Below are 22,392 nucleotides of genomic sequence, written 5' to 3'. Positions count from 1 at the left end.
AATCAGGACAATATCATCTTTAAATGAAACAGTTTTGTAAGAAATGTAAGACAATATATTTTGATTATGAGTATGGTTCTTTACATTCCAAATATAAAAGGTAAAGGTGCAGTCGGAAGATGTCCCGCCACATTATATTTAAATGATTTAAAAAATATATATATTTACGTTGTCAACCTCCAAGAAGGAGAGGTCCAATAAATTAGACTGAAATAAACATCTGTAGGCCTATAAACATCTATCGGCCTATACAGTGCCTTGCAAAAGTATGCATCCCCCTTGGCGTTTTTCCTATTTTGTTGCATTACAACCTGTTATTTAAATTCATTTTTATTTTGGATTTCATGTAATGGACATACACAAAATAGTCCAAATTGGTGAAGTGGAATAAAAAAACATTCTAAAAAATTTATAACGGAAAAGTGGTGCGTGCATATGTATTCACCCCCTTTGCTATGAAGCCCCTAAATAAGATCTGGTGCAACCAATTACCTTCAGAAGTCACATAATTAGTTAAATAAAGTCCACCTGTGTGCAATCTAAGTGTCACATGATCTGTCACATTCTCTCAGTATATATACACCTGTTCTGAAAGGCCCCAGAGTCTGCAACACAACTAAGCAAGGGGCACCACCAAGCAAGCGGCACCATGAAGACTAAGGAGCTCTCCAAACAGTTCAGGGACAAAGTTGTGGAGAAGTACAGATCAGGGTTGGGTTATAAAAAAATATCAGAAACTTTTAACATCCCATGGAGCACCATTAAATCCATTATTAAAAAATGGAAAGAATATGGCACCACAACAAACCTGCCAAGAGAGGGCCGCCCACCAAAACTCATGGACCAGGCAAGAAGTGCATTAATCAGAGAGGCAACAAAGAGACTAAAGATAACCCTGAAGGAGCTGCAAAGCCGGTGTAGGCCGTCAATGTAAATAAGAATTTGTTCTTAACTGACTTGCCTAGTTAAATAAAGGTAAACAAAAATAAAAAAATAAAAAAAGATATTAAAAGGATTTAAAAAATAAGCCGTACACTCCACAGAGCTGGGCTTTACGGAAGAGTGGCCAGAAAAAAGCAATTGCATATGGAGGAAGGTACTCTGGTTAGATGAGACTAAAATTGAGCTTTTTGGCCATCAAGTCTACCGCAAACCCAACACCTCACTTCACCCCGAGAACACCATCCCCACAGTGAAGCATGATGGTGGCAGCATCATGCTGTGGGGATGCTTTTCATCGGCAGGGACTGGGAAACAGGTCAGAATTGAAGGAATGTTGGATGGCGCTAAATACAGGGAAATTCTTGAGGGAAACCTGTTTCAGTCTTCCAGAGATTTGAAACTGGGACGGAGGTTCACCTTCCAGCAGGACAATGACCCTAAGCTTACTGCTAAAGCAACACTTGAGTGGTTTAAGGGGACACATTTAAATATCTTGGAATAGTTATGCACGCTCAAGTTCTGTTTTTTTTTGTCTTGTTTTTGTTTGTTTCACCCCAAAAGTATTTTACATCTTCAAAGTGGTAGGCATGTTGTGTAAATCAAATGATACAACCCCCCCATAAATCCATTTTAATTCCAGGTTGTAAGACAACAAAAAAGGAAAAATGCCAAGGGGGTTGAATACTTTCGCAAGCCACTGTACAGGCCAAGAGTTGGACTTGCAATGACAGTCTGATTTACTTTGTCTTACTGACACACCCATTGGTGACTGGTCATTCAGGGCTGGTTGATCAGACACATTAATACGTGTAACATATCAGTTTGCAAACAATGTAAAAAAACAAAACATAATTGAGTTAATAAAGCCGCATACAAACATGGTCTCTTTTTTGCTTTCTTTAGTAAGGCAGCTCCAAAATGCAGGTGTTTCAGCCTAGCTCAGTGATTTCTGCAGTGGCGGGGCAGCCAGCGGAAAATACGGAGCGTAGGGGTTGTTCTCTAGTTGCTCCGTGATTGGCTCAGTGTTCTGTCACTCATGGGGACACTACGTCACCGCAAAGTCTACGGGAGAGCTCAAAAATTCAAGCCCCTTGGGTGCTGCCATAGACTTACATTAGAAGTGCCCATCCAAGAAGGCTCAAGGTCATTGGCCACAGATAAAAGGACGTCAAATCACGTTATATCTACCGTAGCTTTGATTGGACTGATCATGTCAACATCATACTTAAAAAATCTCAGCTAGCAAGCTAAACAAGCAGTCATCATGAATTAAGTTGACAATCTACTGGCAAATCGTTTTTTCAATCCTTGTCATATGAAGAGAAATTATTAATAAATCGTATCGGTGCTCATTGGCCATTGGACATAAACATTACTCAACAAGTTGGAAATCGCTAATTCAACAATAAGTTTGTTTGGAAGGAATCAGTGGCTAACTGCAAGCGTTGCAAAGCAATCACTAGCCTGCTATTCAGTGGAGTGGGTGTGTGGTCCACGTCTGGGTTTAAGGGTCTCTTTTCCAAGCTTAAAAGGATAAACATTCACATGCAACACCATGGGCCAGAAAATATTTAATACTTTGGCTATCCTGTCAATCCAGCATGACTTCTGCCGTGTTCAAAACAACTGGAAACTCGGAACTGGGAAATCTCAGACGTCAATGAGTTCAAGCCAACTGGGAAAATACGTTTTGAATGGTCATCCAACTCGGAATTCCAAGTCGGGAACTCGGGCCTCTTTCTAGAGCGCTGACCTGAAGATCACTAACGTCATGATTCAACCTTGTTTTTTTTTCTCCGAGTTCCCAGTTGTCTTGAAAGCACCATAAATCCAGAGAATGCCACACTTCAATGACAAAGTTTGATGACAAAATGTGCCCACAAGAAGCACCGCCGCCCCACCATCCTGCTCAAGTGAGCACAGCACAACAAGATGAGTCCAAAAATGTATTGTATGCTGCTGCATAAATTATGTAATATGCCAGGGAGATATGTATACTGTAGCTAAGAAAGTAATACTAAGTGTATGTTGTGTAGTAAGCTGTTAGTAGCCCATGTGCCTCACCCTAATAATTTGGTCCCTTTCCCCCTCATTACTTAGCCTGACTTGGTGGTGCACATGTAGCCTATAGCCTGTTTTAGAGAAATGTAATCATCTAATATTGTAAGAGCTTTCATTGTCTGTTTATATGCCACCTTTATTTATCCTACGGTTCTGACTTGGTGTTCAGGGAGAATACTTAACGGCCCATATTCTGAATTCTGTTGCTGTACATTTCAAAAGTGCTGAACAAATAGTTATATTGACTACGTCCGTCCTAGCTCGCTCATCAATGTCTTAATCGAAATTACGGATTGCCTCTTATCTGCTCGTCGTCCCCTTATGCCATAGTTTGTACATCTCAATTATCAGTAGAAACCACATTTGTTTAAGCAAGTCAGCCATATCAGCTATGTTTTTTTTAAAGGCAGTAAATGAGGCTGAATGAACTGTTTCGCTGCCAGACAAGACTCTGTTGATAGCCAGGTGTAGCAGTGGTAAGGATTCACTCCATGGTGCTGAAAAGAAAGCTCTGCCATTGGGACAGCTTTATGTTGGCCCTAACAGTTTGTGAGCACCGTTTGTTACCGTTATAGTGCAATTCATGTATTGTTTAGTGTTGTGTTGTGTAGGGGCTTTGCTGGCATGCATAAACATGATACTTTTTTTTGTTTGCCCCACCAAGATTTACATACTAAAATCGCCACTGGACACACCCCATCATAATAGACAATACATTTTTCAAGTAGTTATCTAAATATTGACCACTGATGTTTAACCATATTTGCGTACATTTTATTGCAACAACTAGAATTTGACAATCACCTCTTTAACCCTCATAAAATATGAACAAAAAAAATCAGAAAACACTAGTAACTTAGCACATTATTATTATTATTATTATTTAAAAAAAAAAAATTTCACCTTTATTTAACCAGGTAAGCCAGTTGAGAACAGGTTCTCATTTACAACTGCGACCTGGCCAAGATAAAGCAAAGTAGTGCAATAAAAACAACACAGAGTTACATATGGGGTAAAAAACATAAAGTCAGAAATACAACAGAAAATATATATACAGTGTGTGCAAATGTAGCAAGTTATGGAGGTAAGGCAATAAATAGGCTATAGTGCAGAATAATTACAATAGTATTAACACTGGAATGCTAGATGTGCAAGAGATTATGTGCAAATAGAGATACTGGGGTGCAAAAGAGCAAAATAAATAACAATATAGGGATGAGGTAGTTGGGTGGGCTAATTTCAGATGGGCTGTGTACAGGTGCAGTGATCGGTAAGGTGCTCTGACAACTGATGCTCAAAGTTATTGAGGGAGATAAGAGTCTCCAGCTTCAGAGATTTTTGCAATTCGTTCCAGTCATTGGCAGCAGAGAACTGGAAGGAATGGCGGCCAAAGGAGGTGTTGGCTTTGGGAATGACCAGTGAGATATACCTGCTGGAGCGCAGACTACGGGTGGGTGCTGCTATGGTGACCAATGAGCTAAGATAAGGCGGGGATTTGCCTAGCAGTGATTTATAGATGGCCTGGAGCCAGTGGGTTTGACGACGAACATGTAGTGAGGACCAGCCAACAAGAGCGTACAGGTCACAGTGGTGGGTAGTGTATGGGGCTTTGGAGACAAAACGGATGGCACTGTGATAGACTACATCCAATTTGCTGAGTAGAGTGTTGGAGGCTATTTTGTAAATGACATCGCCGAAGTCAAGGATCGGTAGGATAGTCAGTTTTACGAGGGCATGTTTGGCAGCATGAGTGAAGGAGGCTTTGTTGCGAAATAGGAAGCCGATTCTAGATTTAACTTTGGATTGGAGATTCTTTATGTGAGTCTGGAAGTTGAGTTTACAGTCTAACCAGACACCTAGGTATTTGTAGTTGTCCACATACTCTAGGTCAGACCCGTCGAGAGTGGTGATTCTAGTCGGGTGGGCGGGTGCCAGCAGCGTTCGATTGAAAAGCATGCATTTAGTTTTACTAGTGTTTAAGAGCAGTTGGAGGCTACTGAAGGATTGTTGTATGGCATTGAAGCTCGTTTGGAGGTTTGTTAACACAGTGTCCAATGAAGGGCCAGATGTATACAAAATGGTGTTGTCTGCGTAGAGGTGGATCTGAGAGTCACCAGCAGCAAGAGCGACATCATTGATATACACTGAGAAAAGTGTCGGCCCAAGAATTGAACCCTGTGGCACCCCCATAGAGACTGCCATAGGTCCAGACAACAGGCCCTCCGATTTGACACACTGAACTCTATCTGAGAAGTAGTTGGTGAACCAGGCGAGGCAGTCATTTGAGAAACCAAGGCTATTTAGTCTGCCAATAAGAATGCGGTGGTTGACAGAGTCGAAAGCCTTGGCCAGGTCGATGAAGACGGCTGCACAGTACTGTCTATTATCAATCGCGGTTATAATATCGTTTAGGACCTTGAGCGTGGCTGAAGTGCACCCGTGACCAGCTCGGAAACCGGATTGCATAGCGGAGAAGGTACGGTGGTATTCGAAATGGTCGATGATCTGTTTGTTAACTTGGCTTTCGAATACTTTCGAAAGGCAGGGCAGGATGGATATAGGTCTGTAGCAGTTTGGATCTAGAGTGTCACCCCCTTTGAAGAGGGGGATGACCGCGGCAGCTTTCCAATCTCTGGGGATCTCAGACGTTATGAAAGAGAGGTTGAACAGACTAGTAATAGGGGTTGCGACAATTTCGGCGGCTAGTTTTAGAAAGAAAGGGTCCAGATTGTCTAGCCCAGCTGATTTGTAGGGGTCCAGATTTTGCAGCGCTTTCAAAACATCAGCTGTCTGAATTTGTGTGAAGGAGAAGCGGGGGGGGGCATGGGCAAGTTGCAGCAGAGGGTGCAGAGTTGGTGGCCGGGTTAGTGGTAGCCAGATGGTAAGCATGGCCAGCTGTAGCAAAATGCTTGTTGAAATTCTCGATTATTGTAGATTTATCGGTGGTGATAGTGTTTCCTAGCCTCAGTGCAGTGGGCAGCTGGGAGGAAGTGCTCTTATTCTCCATGGACTTTACAGTGTCCCAAAACTTTTTGGAGTTAGTGCTACAGGATGCAAATTTCTGTTTGAAAAAGTTAGCCTTTGCTTTCCTGACTGCTTGTGTATATTGGTTCCTAACTTCCCTGAAAAGTTGCATATCGCGGGGGCTATTTGATGCTGATGCTGTATGCCACAGGATGTTTTTGTGCTGGTCAAGGGCAGTCAAGTCTGAGGAGAACCAGGGGCTATATCGGTTCTTAGTTCTGTATTTTTGAATGGGGCATGTTTATTTAAGATTGAGAGGAAATTACTTTTAAGGAACAACCAGGCATCCTCTACTGACGGAATGAGATCTATATCCATCCAGGATACCTGGGCCAGGTCAATTAGGAAGGCCTCCTCGCTAAAGTGTTTTAGGGAGCGTTTGACAGTGATGAGGGGTGGTCGTTTGACCGCGGACCCGTTACGGACTCAGGCAATAAGGCAGTGATCGCTGAGATCCTGGTTGAAGACAGCTGAGGTGTATTTAGAGGGTATGTTAGTCAGGATGATATCTATGAGGGTACCCATGTTTACGGATTTAGGGTTGTACCTGGTAGGTTCGTTGATAATTTGCGTGAGGTTGAGGGCATCTAGCTTGGATTGTAGGATGGCTGGGGTATTAAGCATATCCCAATTTAGGTCACCAAGCAGTACAAACTCTGAGGATAAATGGGGGGCAATCAATTCACATATGGTGTCCAGGGCACAGCTGGGGGCTGAGGGGGGTCTGTAGCAAGCGGCAACAGTGAGAGACTTATTTCTGGAAAGGTGGATTTTTAGAAGTAGAAGCTCAAACTGTTTGGGCACAGACCTGGATAGTATGATAGAGCTCTGCAGGCTATCTCTACAGTAGATTGCAACTCCACCCCCTTTGGCAGTTCTATCTAGACGGAAAATGTTATAGTTGGGGATGGAAATTTCAGAATTTTTGGTGGCCTTCCTGAGCCAGGATTCAGACACTGCTAGAACATCAGGGTTGGCAGAGTGTGCTAACGCAGTGAATAACTCAAACTTAGGAAGTAGACTTCTGATATTTATGTGCAAGAAACCAAGACTTTTGCGATTACAGAAGTCATCAAATGATAGCGCCTGGGGAGTAGGAGTGATACTGAGGGCTGCAGGGCCTGGGTTAGCCTCTACATCACCAGAGGAACAGAGGAGGACTAGAATAAGGATACGGCTAAAGGCTTTAAGAACTGGTCTTCTAGTGCGTTGGGTACATAGAATAAAGGGGGCAGATTTCCGGGTGTTATAGAAAAGATTCAGGGCATTATGTACAGACAAGGATATGGAAGGATATGAGTAAAGTGGAGGTAAACCTAAGCGTTGGGTAACAATGAAAGAGATAGCATCGCTGGAGGCATCAATTGAGTCGGTCTCCGCGTGTATAGGGGGAGGGGCAAAGGAGCTATCTAAGGCAGATTTAGCTAGGCTGGGGGGTCTACAGTGATACAGTACAATTAGAAATAACCGAAACAACAATAAACTAACCATGTTTGGGCTGAGGCTAAACATAAACAGGATGTAGTACCGTAAAAAGGAACAGTCCAGCAGATATCAGCTGTATAGCTGAGTTATCATAAGGTCCGGTGGTGAAGTACTAGTGAGTAAGAGGCCACGGCTAGCGTGTGCTAGCGGGCCAGGGCTAGCAGATGGATGGAATCTTCGTGGTTAACGTCATAACCACATCAGACGATTTCGTCGGCAGACCAGTCGTGTAGGATCGGCGGGGCTCCGTGTCAACACTAGGTGGTCCCGTCCGGTTGACAGAGAGGTAGATAGCCGGGAGATGGGCCTAGCTCAGGATGATTAGCCAGACCACAGCGTCCGTTTTGTTGTAGCTAGCTGGTAGCGATGAATCCGGAGTTAAAGGTCCAGCGATTCAGTGATTCCGGCGGAAAAACTGATATGTTCTGGGTCGTTACTGATATGTTCTGAACACGTTAGTGAGGGTATGAGGTTCCGCAGACACAAACACCCAATGTCCAATCTTGCTTCATTATTAATTCAAGTAAAGATACAATAATCCTAATATAACTGGGTAAAATGACTTCCTGAATGTTTCTAGATATTGCACAGAAAAACTTCAGCTAAGTGTTCCATGTCTCAGCCAACCTGTTCCTATTTTATTTCAACTGGTTCCACCTGTACAAGTGTTTTGTGTATTTTTGCCTGCTTTACACTGCCTGCTCAACCCAGATCGTAGAACTAATCAATTTTTCACCTGCCAGTGAGACAGGGACTTCAGGTTCACCCCTACCTGGGATGTCAAGGAAAGGTCAAGGACAAGAGCACCTGGCATACCATGGAGGGAAGGTCCACTATTAAATGATGCTCAACTAGGAGCATGTGCTGAAGGTTAAGTGGGTGAACAACAGTCATGGGCACAATTTGTACTGACATACAGTGCCTTGCAAAAGTATTCACCCCCCTGGCGTTTTACCTAATTTGTTGCATTACAACCTGTAATTTAAATAGATTTTTATTTGGATTTCATGTAATGGACATACACAAAATAGTCCAAATTGGTGAAGTGGAATGAAAAAAATAACTTGTTTCAAATAATTCTACAAATTAAATAACGGAAAAGTGGTGCGTGCATATGTATTCACCCCCTTTGCTATGAAGCCCCTAAATAAGATCTGGTGCATCCAATTACCTTCAGAAGTCACATAATTAGTTAAATAAAGTCCACCTGTGTGCAATCTAAGTGTCACATGATCTGTCACATGATCTCAGTATATACAGCTCTGGAAAAAAGTAAGAGACCACTGCAAAATTATCAGTTTCTCTGGTTTTACTATTTATAGGTATGTGTTTGGGTAAAAATAACATTTTTGTTTTATTCTATAAACTACTGACAACATTTCTCCCAAATTCCAAATAAAAATATTGTCATTTCGATTATTTATTTGCAGAAAATGACAACTGGTCAAAATAACAAAAAAGATGCAGTGTTGTCAGACCTCGAATAATGCAAAGAAAATAAGTTAATGTTCATTTTTTAACAACACAATACTAATGTTTTAACTTAGGAAGAGTTCAGAAATCAATATTTGGTGGAATAACCCTGATTTTCAATCACAGCTTTCATGCGTCTTGGCATGCTCTCCACCAGTCTTTCACATTGATGTTGGGTGACTTTATGCCACTCCTGGTGCAAATTCAAGCAGCTCGGCTTTGTTTGATGGCTTGTGACCATACATCTTCCTCTTGATCACATTCCAGAAGTTTTCAATGGGGTTCAGGTCTGGAGATTGTGCTGGCCATGACAGGGTCTTGATCTGGTGATCCTCCATCCACACCTTGATTGACCTGGCTGTGTGGCATGGCACATTGTCCTGCTGGAAAAACCAATCCTCAGAGTTGGGGAACAATGTCAGCAAGTTTTCTTCTAGGACAACCTTGTACGTGGCTTGATTCATGCGCCCTTCACAAAGACAAATCTGCCCAATTCCAGCCTTGCTGAAGCACCCCCAGATCATCACCAATCCTCCACCAAATTTCACAGTGGGGGCGAGACACTGTGGCTTGTAGGCCTCTCCAGGTCTCCGTCTAACCATTAGATGACCAGGTGTTGGGCAAAGCTGAAAATTGGACTCATCAGAGAAGATGACCTTACTCCAGTCCTCTACGGTCCAATCCGTATGGTCTTTTGCAAACCTCAGCCTGGCACTTCTTTGCTTCTCATTGATGAAGGGCTTTTTTCTAGCTTTGCACGACTTCAACCCTGCCCCTAGGAGCCTGTTTCGAACCGTCCTCGCCGTGCACTTCAGCCCAACTACCGTTTGCCATTCTTTTTGTAGGTCACTTGATGTCATCCTACGGTTGTTGAGTGACTTTCGAATGAGTTGGCGGTCATCCCGGTCAATAGAGAGTCGTTTTCGCCCTCTGTCAGTCTGTAGCTTTGTTGTCCCCAATGTCTGCTGCTTGACCTTGTTCTTATGAACCGCCGTCTTTAAAATTTTAAGGACGGAAGCAACCTGACGCTCACTGTATCCCTCTGCCAGTAAAGCCAGAATTGAACCCTTCTTTTCCTCACTCAAAGCTTTCCTTTTCAACTCTTTTGGCATTGGTCAATAGTTATTTTTCAATTAATATTACTTTTGAGGTACTATTAGCACTGTTTTTGCCATCCAGCTGGTCCTATTGCTAGAGGATAGTGATGACCACAGCAGTGGTTTTTATACTTTTCCTCGTTAAATAAGATTTGGTTCAGGTGATCACCTAATCAGTACCTAATTCAGTAGAATGAGGTGTGCCTGTGTTGGAATTCAACAGACACTGGAATGGAATGGCTGTCATACATGTAGAGATGCTGATTTAAGAAAAATGTGCAGTGGTCTCTTAATTTTTTCCACAGCTGTATACACCTGTTCTGAAAGGCCCCAGAGTCTGCAAAACCACTAAGCAAGGGGCACCACCAAACAAGCGGCACCATGAAGACCAAGGAGCTCTCCAAACAGGTCAGGGAAAAAGTTGTGGAGAAGTACAGATCAGGGTTGGGTTATAAATAAATATCAGAAACTTTGAAAATCCCACGGAGCACCATTAAATCCATTATTAACAAATGGAAAGAATATGGCACCACAACAAACCTGCCAAGAAAGTGCCGCCCACCAAAACTCACGGACCAGGCAAGAAGGGCATTAATCAGAGGGGCAACAAAGAGACCAAAGATAACCCTGAAGGAGCTGCAAAGCTCCACAGCGGAGATTGGAGTATCACTTTAAGCCGTACACTCCACAGAACTGGGCATTACGGAAGAGTGGCCAGAAAAAAGCCATTGCTTAAAGAAAAAAATAAGCAAACATGTTTGCTGTTCGCCAAAAGCCATGTGGGAGACTCCTCAAACATACTGAGTAAGGTACTCTGGTCAGATTATACTAAAGTTGAGCTTTTTGGCCATCAAGGAAAACGCTATGTCTGGCGCAAACCCAACACCTCTCATCACCCCGATAACACCATCCCCGTAGTGAAGCATGATGGTGGTAGCATCATGCTGTGGGGATGCTTTTCATCGGCATGGATTGGGAAACTGGTCGTTATTGAAGAAATGATGGATGGCGCTAAATACAGGGAAATTCTTGAGGGAAACCTGTTTCAGTCTTCCAGAGATTTGAGACTGGGATGGAGGTTCACCTTCCAGCAGGACAATGACCCTAAGCATACTGCTAATGCAACACTTGAGTGGTTTAAGGGGAAACATTTAAATGTCTTGGAATGGCCTAGTCAAAGCCCAGACCTCAATCCAATTGAGAATCTGTGGTATGACTTAAAGATTGCTGTACACCAGCGGAACCCATCCAAATTGAAGGAGCTGGAGCAGTTTTGCCTTGAAGAACGGGCAAAAATCCCAGTGGCTAGATGTGCCAAGCTTATAGAGACATACCCCAAGAGACTTGCAGCTGTAATTGCTGCAAAAGGTGGCTCTACAAAGTATTGACTTTGGGGGGTGAATAGTTATGCACGCTCAAGTTTTCAGTTTTTTTGTCTTATTTCTTGTATGTTGCACAATAAAAAATATTTTGCAACTTCAAAGTGGTAGGCATGTTGTGTAAATCAAATGATACAACCCCCCCCAAAATCCATTTTAATTCCGGGTTGTAAGGCAACAAAATAGGAAAAATGCCAAGGGGTGTGAATACTTTCGCAAGCCACTGTATGATCACAATGCCTACAGGTGTTGCAGTACATGTAATGTAGAGCATGTAAATACTACTCCTCAATGGTCATCTTAGGCCGTACCCTTGCCAGCACGTCACTCAAGTCTTTTCTTTCGCTTTCACTGAAGCTGTTTGACTGTTGGATAAACATAGTTACGTAAGGAAATAGTTTTGTCTACAAAATTCAGTATAGCACACATTTGCCTCAACCACATTTCAGCTTTTCAGGACTTTTTCAAGTCTTTAAATAACAACCCAGCCTGCTACCCAGCAGATGGGTGATTCAAACAACCCAGTATTATTAAATTGTATAATTATAGTGAGATTTTAATGATAACAAGTCCTTAGGATTGAACATGGATGAATGCAACAAGAAAGTCTCTGGCACTAACAAATTCAGTCTTGGGTGGTAACTCTACAATTCACTCGAAAGGCAAGGCACTCTGGGAAATATGTATATATAGCTTTACACTAAGCAGTGTGTTAATTCAACACTGTTCAGTGTCTATACAGGTCCACACTTTCAGTGTTAATATAACACTGGGGAATTTGCTGTGTACATTTTCATGATTTAATTATTGACTTAGTGTATGTCCTATAATCTTAAAGCTTGCACCTATGGTCACACTTTATTTGGATAGTCCCATATAGATGATCTATATATGGGCTTACAATCAACAGACTATATTTTGATAAGCAACTGCTTGCTAAGGTTACAGTTAGGGTTAGCGTTAGGGTTAAGTTTAGGGTTAGGATAAGGGTTAATGTTAGGGTTCGGGTAAAGGTTAGTAGATAGATAATATAATGCTTTACTGTAAAATCTTTTTTTTATATACAGCAATTGCTGTAATTATACAGCAGTGTGGCAGAATGCTATATAATAATATTATCCATAGAATGAAAACCTAGTGTAAGATTATGCCTGCAAACGTTTACGGTAAATGGCAGTTTATTACAAAGGCTCAAGGTTTGGTACTCCAATGCATTCTTCGGAGATGAAGTGATTAGAAGTCTAGTCACTCAGTACCACTAGCTTTCTTGCATGACTGCAGAACCACAATGACTCACACATCAACAGCTCATCCTTTTTTCAACGCCAAATACTCTACATTTATGCAGCTGCTTTAGATCATGTGAAAGCATGACTATGAGTTGTTTTATCTTTACTGGCAAACCCCTGCATAAAAAAAGTTTTTTAGCTTTAGTAAGGTGACTTAAATACAAACAACACAGAAAAGAGTCAATCAAAATACACATTGAGATTTTGTTGTGGTGTGAATGGTTTTTACCACTAGAGGTCCTTAGAGTCAAACGTTTGCTTTGCATTTCATAAGAAATACAAAGAAAGTTCATAAGATCTTGTTGTGAAAAGCGTATTTAATTGTGATCAAAACATTTATAGTGTGGACCGATATTCAGTGACCGATGATGGCCCTTAAATAATGACCCCATATTCAGAAAATGTATTGTAAGAAATAACTTTTCTGGGTCTCTAAAACATGATATTGCATTTGATATCCATTGCCAACACTATACATAGTCATTATTATTTCAAAGTAATTCCAAGAGAATAAGATCAGGTAGTTGCATACTGTAGTGTTTACCACTTACCTCTATTTTGAAATTTACAAAAATTGACACAGAGGAGGAAAGTACTGTACAGTAGGTACTACCTTGCAGTGGCGGTCGGTGACGTTTCAGATGAGGGAGGACGATTATTTTTTTCCATGAGCATGGCCTTATTTCCATTACAGCATATTGGATGACTGTCATTCATATTTCATTCACTCAGTTCAATGTAACATCAATAGGTTTAGGCTACTACATGATACTCAGATTTTCCCTATAACCATCATGAGGTTGCTACAACCTAGCCTATGAATGAACGTTTACAACGTAGATGCAAACAGGTTGATAGAAAGATTTGAGGTGACAGACAGTGACGCATTCAATACCACCTTGCACACTCTTGCCTGCATATAGCTGATCTTGGGTGTAATCATTAGTCCAACAGTTGCAAATGATAGTTTCTATTGGACAAATTCAGGTATGTTTATCCCCATTGTTCCATTTGCTTCCGTTTAAGAAATATTTTTCAACAGAATCGGCGGAATGAATACACCCCTGATCACGCGTAAACACTTTCATAGCAGCCACTTTGTATTCCTTCTCGGATTTATGCGCATCTATGCGCTCTCCCTCTCGTTTGTGGACTTCAATGCACAACATATCAGCTCAAATCAAATCAAATCAAATTGTATTTGTCACATACACGTGTTTAGCAGATGTTATAGCGGGTGTAGCGAAATGCTTGTGCTTTAGCTCCGACAGTGCAGTAATATCTAACAAGTAATATCTAACAATTTTACAACATATACCTAATACACACAAAACTAGTAAGGAATGGAATTTAAGAAAATATACACATATAGACAAGCAATGACAGAGCGGCATGGACTAAGATACAGTAGAATATTATACAATTGAATGCAGTATATACATATGAGATGAGTAGTGCAAGATATGTAAACATTATTAAAGTGACTGTAAACATTATTAAAGTGACTAGTGTTCAATTTCTTAAAGTGGCCAGTGATTTCAATAGGCAGCAGCAGCCTCTAATGTGCTAGTGATGGCTATTTAACAGTCTGATGGCCTTGAGATAGAAGCTGTTTTTCATTTTCTCGGTCCCAGCTTTGATGCACCTGTACTCATGCCTTCTGGATGATAGCGGGGTGAACAGGCAGTGGCTCGGGTGGTTGATGTCCTTGATGATCTTTTTGGCCTTCCTGTGACATCGGGTGCTGTGGGTGTCTTGGAGGGCAGGTAGATTGCCCTCGATAATGCGTTCGGCAGACCAAACCACCCTCTGGAGAGCCCTGCGGTTGCTGGCGGTGCAGCTGCCATACCAGGTGGTGATACAGCCTGTCAGGATGCTCTCAATTGTGCATCTGTAAAAGTTTGTGAGGGTTTTAGGTGCCAAGACGAATTTCTTCAGCCTCCTGAGGTTGAAGAGGCTCTGTTGCGCCTTCTTCACCGCACTATCTGCATGGGTGGACCATTTCAGTTTGTCGGTGATGTGTACGCCAAGGAACTTGAAGCTTTCCACCTTCTCCACTGCGGTCCCGTCGATGTGGATAGGGGGTTGCACCCTCTGCTGATTCCTGATCATCTCCTTTGTTTTGTTGACGTTGAGTGAGAGGTTATTTTCCTGGCACCACACTCCCAGAGCCCTCACCTCCTCCCTGTAGGCGGTCTCGTCATTGTTGGTAATCAAGCCTACTACTGTTTTGTTGTCTGCAAACTTGATGATTGAGTTGAAGGCGTGCTTGGCCACACAGTCATGGGTGAACAGGGAGTACAGGAGGGGGCTGAGCACGCACCCTTGTGGGGCCCCAGTGTTGAGGATCAGCGAAGTGGAGAGGTTGTTTCCTACCTTCACCACCTGGGGGCGGCCCGTCAGGAAGTCCAGGACCCAGTTGCACAGGGCGGGGTTCAGACCCAGGGCCTCAAGCTTGATGATGAGCTTGGAGTGGACTATGGCGATGAATGCTGAGCTATAGTCAATGAACAGCATTCTTACATAGGTATTCCTCTTGTCCAGACGGGATAGGGCAGTGTGCAGTGTGATGGCGATTGCATCGTCTGTGGGTCTATTGGGGCAGTAAGCAAATTGAAGTGGGTCTAGGGTGACAGGTAAGGTAGAGGTGATATGATCCTTGACTAGTCTCTCAAAGCACTTCATGATGACAGAAGTGAGTGCTACAGGGCGATAGTCATTTAGTTCAGTTACCTTTACTTTCTTGGGTACAAGAACAATGGTGGCCATCTTGAAGCATGTGGGAACAGCAGACTGGGAAAGGGAGAGATTGAATATGTCCATAAACACACCAGCCAGCTGGTCTGCGCATGCTCTGAGGACGCGGCTAGGGATGTCGTCTGGGCCGGCAGCCTTGTGGGGGTAAACATGCTTAAATGTCTTAATCACGTCGGCCATGTAGAAGGAGAGGCCACAGTCCTTGGTAGTGGGCCTCGTCGGTGGCACTGTGTTATCCTCAAAGCGGGCGAAGAAGGTGTTTAGCTTGTCTGGAAGCGAGACGTCGGTGTCGGCGACGTGGCTGATTTTCCTTTTGTAGTCTGTGATTGTCTGTAGACCCTGCAAAATTAGTATTGTGTCTGAGCCGTTGAATTGCGACTCCACTTTGTCTCTATACTGATGTTTTGCCAGTTTATTTGCCTTGCGGAGTGAGTAGCTACACTGTTTGTATTCTGCCATATTCCCAGTCACCTTGCCATGATTGAATGCGATGGTTCGCGCTTTCAGATTGGCGCGAATTCTGCCATCTATCCACGGTTTCTGGTTTGGGTAGGTTTTAATAGTCACAATGGGCACAACATCACCTATACACTTCCTGATAAAGTCAGGTCCGTTTCAGTGTATTCGTCTAAATTATTTTCGGAAGCTACCCGGAACATATCCCAATCAGCGTGATCAAAACAATCTTGAAGCGTGGATTCCGATTGTCCAGTGTTGAATAGTCCTTAGCACAGGTATTTACTGTTTGAGTTTCTGCCTATAGGAAGGGAGGATCAAAATGGAGTCGTGGTCAGATTTGCCAAAAGGAGGGCGGGGGAGGGCCTTATAACCATCCCAGAAGTTCGAATAGCACGAGGATTTTGGCAACGCGAGTACAACAGTCGATATGTTGGTAGAACTTTGGCAGCCTAGTCCTCAAATTTGCTTTGTTAAAATCCCCGGCTACAATAAATGCAGCCTCAGGATATGTGGTTTCCAGTTTGCATAAAGTCCAGTGAAGTTCTTTGAGGGCCGTCGTGGTATCGGCTTGAGGGGTGATATACACGGCCGTGACTATAACTGAAGAAAATTGTCTTGGGAGATACGGTCAGCATTTGATTGTGAGATATTCTAGGTCGGGTGAACAAAAGGACTCGAGTTCCTGTATGTTACTACAATTACACCATGAGTCGTTAATCATGAAACACACACCTCCGCCCTTCTGCTTCCCGGAGAGATATTTATTATTGTCTGCGCGATGAACTGAGAACCCCTCCGGCTGGACCGATTTCGACAGAATATCCCAAGAGAGCCATGTTTCCGTGAAACAAAGTATGTTACAGGCCTTGATGCCTCTCTAGCTGTATGTGATCAAGCAAGAAAAAAAACTTTACAAACCATATCATAACCGCTACACACCGCTACAGCCTATATCGTTGTCACCATATTAGCCAAAGTAACGTCATAGTCAACATAGCTAATATAACTAATGCGTTAGTAAACCCGCTACAATCATGCATTAACGTTACAGTGTATAGTCAGTATGCATTTTAGCAGTTACACTGGCGGGCCCGGTGGTAATAAATTAGTAAAACCAAAAGCTTACCTTGACTTGGAAGAGTTCCAGTGTTGTGTTAGATAGTCATAACCAGCTAGCTAACATAGCATCCCTCTGTTTGAGCAGGGTGTTTGAGTAGCTAGCTACTGTCAACTGTCACCTCCAAGTCCCCCTGCGCGTTCCTTTGAATTCAAGAGGGAATTAAATTCTATCATATCAGTATTGAAAGTCAAGAGGCTGCTGTGTAATACAGTTGATTAGATCTGTAAGGAAAACAAGTTAACAGTGATTTAACAGGTGAATGCATTTACCAGGGTTTTACCTGCTATGTGGTATTTTACTATTTTCTAATTCCTGACTGAGAAGGAAAGAGGGAGTCAAGTCCAAGATGGGGTGATTGAGATTGCATGTGAGGGCACAGGCAGGACAGTACATTGACTGCCATTAGTGGTTGGAGAGGCCATAAACATGCAAGGTTGGAAGTGTTCACAAAGACCGGACTGTGTCACTAGCCTGGGCAAAGGGCATGAGACCAGGGAGGTTGGAAAGGGTAGTTCAGGGGCATATTGACAGCATGAAGGTGCAGTCTGTAACTTATTTTTACCCCTGGGATCAAATGTCAAAATCTATGCTGAAATGAAACCACACATTCATGCAGACGCCACACACAAACATTCAAGCACGCTTGCATGCAAGTGCGCACGCATGCACACACATTCCAGTGCTTATGTCTGTGATGTAACATAACACAACTACATACAATAAAGCCTACTTTATAAAAGTTCCCCAAAAATGAAACTCTTCTCCCTTGTTGCCCGTCTTATTGTGGAAGCCACGAAGGGTTATGATATGACCTCAGAGAACCCTCCCCTTTCACATCATGGCATCCGTTCTGTAAGATCCTACCAGTCTTATCAATCATCTTAACTTATCCTGTTGCCATCCTGTCTGCTGCTGTTCTGCTGCTCACCAAGGGACGCTCACAAAGGCACCCATTAATCTTGCTTGATTGGTATGTCTGGAATGTGCTGCCCTGTGGTCTGATAGAACTAAAAAGTAACACTCTACACATCACGCAAGTATGGTAATCCACTTGGTGGAAATTGTAACGTGGCTCATATTGTGAGGATTGCTACACTATTATTGAACTGATTAATCATAAACGTATTATTGAGAGCTTTAGTAAAAGTCTCCCTTTTACTATTAATGTGGGATGCATTGTATCATAGGGCTCTACAAATCATACATTTCACTTAAGCTAACGTAAACCCTCAGGTATATTGAAGAATTCCTTTAAGTTTGACTTGGAAAAAAATAATTTCCTATTGCTGCTCTCCAGACTGCTAAACCCTAACCCTTGTGACTTTTTGAATATTTTAACATCTCATTCTGTAATAGGAGCAGCATGGGGTGACATTAGTCCTTCCACTCACTCCCGGACACATTTTGTGATATTCTCTAGCCTGGTTCCAGATCTGTTTGTGCAACATACTATGGTCATTGTCATGCCAATGAGTTGGCAAAAAAGCAGAAACAGATCTGGGAGCATGCTAGAAATTATTCCGTCAGATTCTTTGACAGCATACTGAGACATCCAGGGATGACTTTGTTGGATGCAGACAACCAAATGCTTGCATAATTTAGATGGCAATGGCAAGACACAGCTCCCTTCAACATGGGTTGCAGACAGTTCTATTTCCAAAAATTGCTCAATGATGCCAGTATTTTTAGATGGTAGATGTAGTGTAAAGCAGGTTGACAAAAAAGTAATGAAACGGGATGGGTGCTTCTTAATAGTTCTTTAACAAGGAAAATAATAATTGTACGCCTAATACTTTCCACTAATTATTTTATTCTGTGACATAATTAACATATTGGTGTTAATTGTGTTTGATTACTACCCACATTACCAAACACTATATTAGCTCAATATTAGAGAGGGTATTTGAACTGTAAAACAAATACTCACTATACCTCCCTTTACTCATCTTTATGTAAACAATGTGACCGTTTGTGTCTTCAACAAACCAACTTGAAGAAGAGCACCATGTCATGAGAGATATTTCTGAACAATTTCTACTTGTCATGTGGAGAACATCTCACTGAAGAGGGCCTGTACTTGCACCATTCTCTAGCTGCCTGTCTGGATGGACTGTCCTTCCTCAGGGACCTGTTTGTCCTCTGACTCCCTCGCCACGCCATGCCACGCCACGCCGCACAGTGCTGCACTGAGGGATGCTGTGGACCTCATCTGATGATGTTATCACAGCTGGAGTTGGATCATTGACTGGCAGCTCGCGGTTCTCTTTCGCGCCCTGCTGACCAAAACCTCTGTGTGTAGTCACAAAGACAGAGAGTGTTGAGTCTGAAAATCCACTCAAAAACTATATTCACTATTGTTTTTATACAGGCCCAAAATGTTTTGCATGTCAGCAGTCAAGTTTTCAAGATATAGGATTTTCAAGAAGCAAAGTGTCACTTGCCACATCATCATGATGATGCGTTTTGCATTATAAGATGCATTTTGCAATATCATGATGATGTTGCAAGCGACACTTTTGGTGCTTTCAAGACAACAGGGAATTCGAAGAAAAAAAACGAGGTCAAAGTCATGATGTCAGGGTTCTTCAGGTCGGAAAGTCGGAGCTCTAGAAAGATGCCAGAGTTTCTGACTTGGAATGCTGAGTTGGATGACCGTTCAAAATGATTTTTCCCAGTCGGAGCTAGGTTTTTTCTGATTCCCCAGTTGTCTTCAACGCACTGAAGTCGGAAGTCACAGTTCCCAGTTGTTTCGAACGCTGCATTTGCTTCTTGAAAGTCCAATATCTTGAAACTTGACTGTTGATACAGTGGACTAATTACTTTTTTTTTTAATATCGTTTTTGAGTGGATTTTCCTTTAAGAATCAACATTCAGTTTGTACCGTGGGGGAATGGATGGATTTAAGGTGGTATTTAATAACAAATGGGAGTCTCTGGCATCGATTTCAAGTAATTTAAACAAAACTTGATTCTTTATACTGTTCACACAAAAATGATGGGCTAAAAACAACCCAATTTGGGTTATTTGGTAACCCACACTCTGAAAAATGCTTGGTTAAAAACAACCCAATTTGGGTAAATATTGGACAGAACACACATTGGCTTATTTTGACCCAGCCAGTTGGGTCACAAAACAACCCATCGTTTTCGTTAAGTTGGGTTGTTGATGCTGGGTTATTGAGCTATGATCCACCGGGATGGATCAGAAGACTGGAGGCATGGCTTAGTAGGGCATGGCTTTCAGATAGTTATTGTTAGCCACCCATGAGAGTAAATGTCATTCCGGTTAATATTTTCTGTGCTGACACTTTTGTAGCTTTACTAAAGTGTACACAAAAGTATGAGTTCCTATGAATATCCCAATGTTGGGCTAGTTAATTATTTATTATAATATTGAAATATTTCATATTAAAATATGTGATATGTAAAAATAGTGAAGAAACAATTAAATTTGCAGCGTACGAATGACATTTACTCTCACGGGTGGGCAAAAATAACTATCATGGCCCCCAATAGGCCATGCCTTTATATTGCACAAACATGGGTTAATTTAACCATCAGTTGGGTTTTTATTCACTTTCATGAAGGGTTGACCCAGAAGATGGGTCTTTTTTTAATGTAATCCATAGGACAGGGTTCTTCAATTCCGGTCCTGGAGGGCCGAAACACTTCTGTTTTTTATTTCTACCTGGTAGTTAATTGCACTCACCTGGTGTCCCAGGTCTGAATTAGCCCCTGATTAGAAGGAGAGGATGAAAAACAGAGGTGTTTCGGCCCTCCAGGACCGGAATTGAAGAACCCTGCCATAGGTTATGTTCAGGAGGTGTGACCTTTTGGGGAGCATGGCTTGCAGATAGGTCTTTTTGGCAAACCGTGAGAGTAAATGTCATTCCTGTTCATTATGTTATGTTTGTGCACTGCAAATTCACGTTCCTTTCAACAATACATGTTTTTTTATACAATAAATAACATCCTTTTTATTTGAATTTTATAAGAAAGTGAAAACTATCCCAACATTGGGATATGCATACGCACTTGAGGAACTCAATTTGTGTAAGCCTCATTAAAGTTCCCTAACAGTTATTCTGAAAAATACTTTTTCTAACTACAAGGAAGTTGGAAAAGACAGGTTGAGTGGGGATTACAGTGAGGGAAAAAAGTATTTGATCCCCTGCTGATTTTGTACGTTTGCCCACTGACAAAGAAAAGATCAGTCTATAATTTTAATGGTAGGTTTATTTGAACAGTGAGAGACAGAATAACAACAACAAAAATCCAGAAAAACGCATGTCAAACATTTTATAAATTGATTTGCATTTTAATGAGGGAAATAAGTATTTGACCCCCTCTCAATCAGAAAGATTTCTGGCTCCCAGGTGTCTTTTATACAGGTAACGAGCTGAGATTAGGAGCACACTCTTAAAGGGAGTGCTCCTAATCTCAGCTTGTTACCTGTATAAAAGACACCTGTCCACAGAAGCAATTAATCAATCAGATTCCAAACTCTCCACCATGGCCAAGACCAAAGAGCTCTCCAAGGATGTCAGGGACAAGATTGTAGACCTACACAAGGCTGGAATGGGCTATAAAACCATCGCCAAGCAGCTTGGTGAGAAGGTGACAATAGTTGGTGCGATTATTCGCAAATGAAAGAAACACAAAAGTACTGTCAATCTCCCTCGGCCTGGGGCTCCATGCAAGATCTCACCTTGTGGAGTTGCAATGATCATGAGAATGGTGAGGAATCAGCCCAGAACTACACTGGGGGATCTTGTCAATGATCTCAAGGCAGCTGGGACCATAGTCACCAAGAAAACAATTGGTAACACACTACGCTGTGAAGGACTGAAATCCTGCAGCGCCCGCAAGGTCCCCCTGCTCAAGAAGCACATATACAGGCCCGTCTGAAGTTTGCCAATGAACATCTGAATGATTCAGAGGACAACTGGGTGAAAGTGTTGTGGTCAGATGAGACCAAAATCGAGCTCTTTGGCATCAACTCAACTCGCCATGTTTGGAGGAGAAGGAATGCTGCCTACGATCCCAAGAACACCATCCCTACCGTCAAACATGGAGGTGGAAACATTATGCTTTGGGGGTGTTTTTCTGCTAAGGGGACATGACAAGTTCACCGCATCAAAGGGACGATGGATGGGGCCATGTACCGTCAAATCTTGGGTGAGAACCTCCATCCCTCAGCCAGGGCATTGAAAATGGGTCGTGGATGGGTATTCCAGCATGACAATGACCCAAAACACACGGCCAAGGCAACAAAGGAGTGGCTCAAGAAGAAGCACATTAAGGTCC

Source organism: Coregonus lavaretus (assembly GCF_964263955.1).
Source record: "Coregonus lavaretus genome assembly, chromosome: 5".
NCBI lineage: Eukaryota > Metazoa > Chordata > Actinopteri > Salmoniformes > Salmonidae > Coregonus > Coregonus lavaretus.
The sequence above is the reverse complement of the archived record's forward strand: the minus strand, read 5'-3'. Positions refer to the sequence as shown.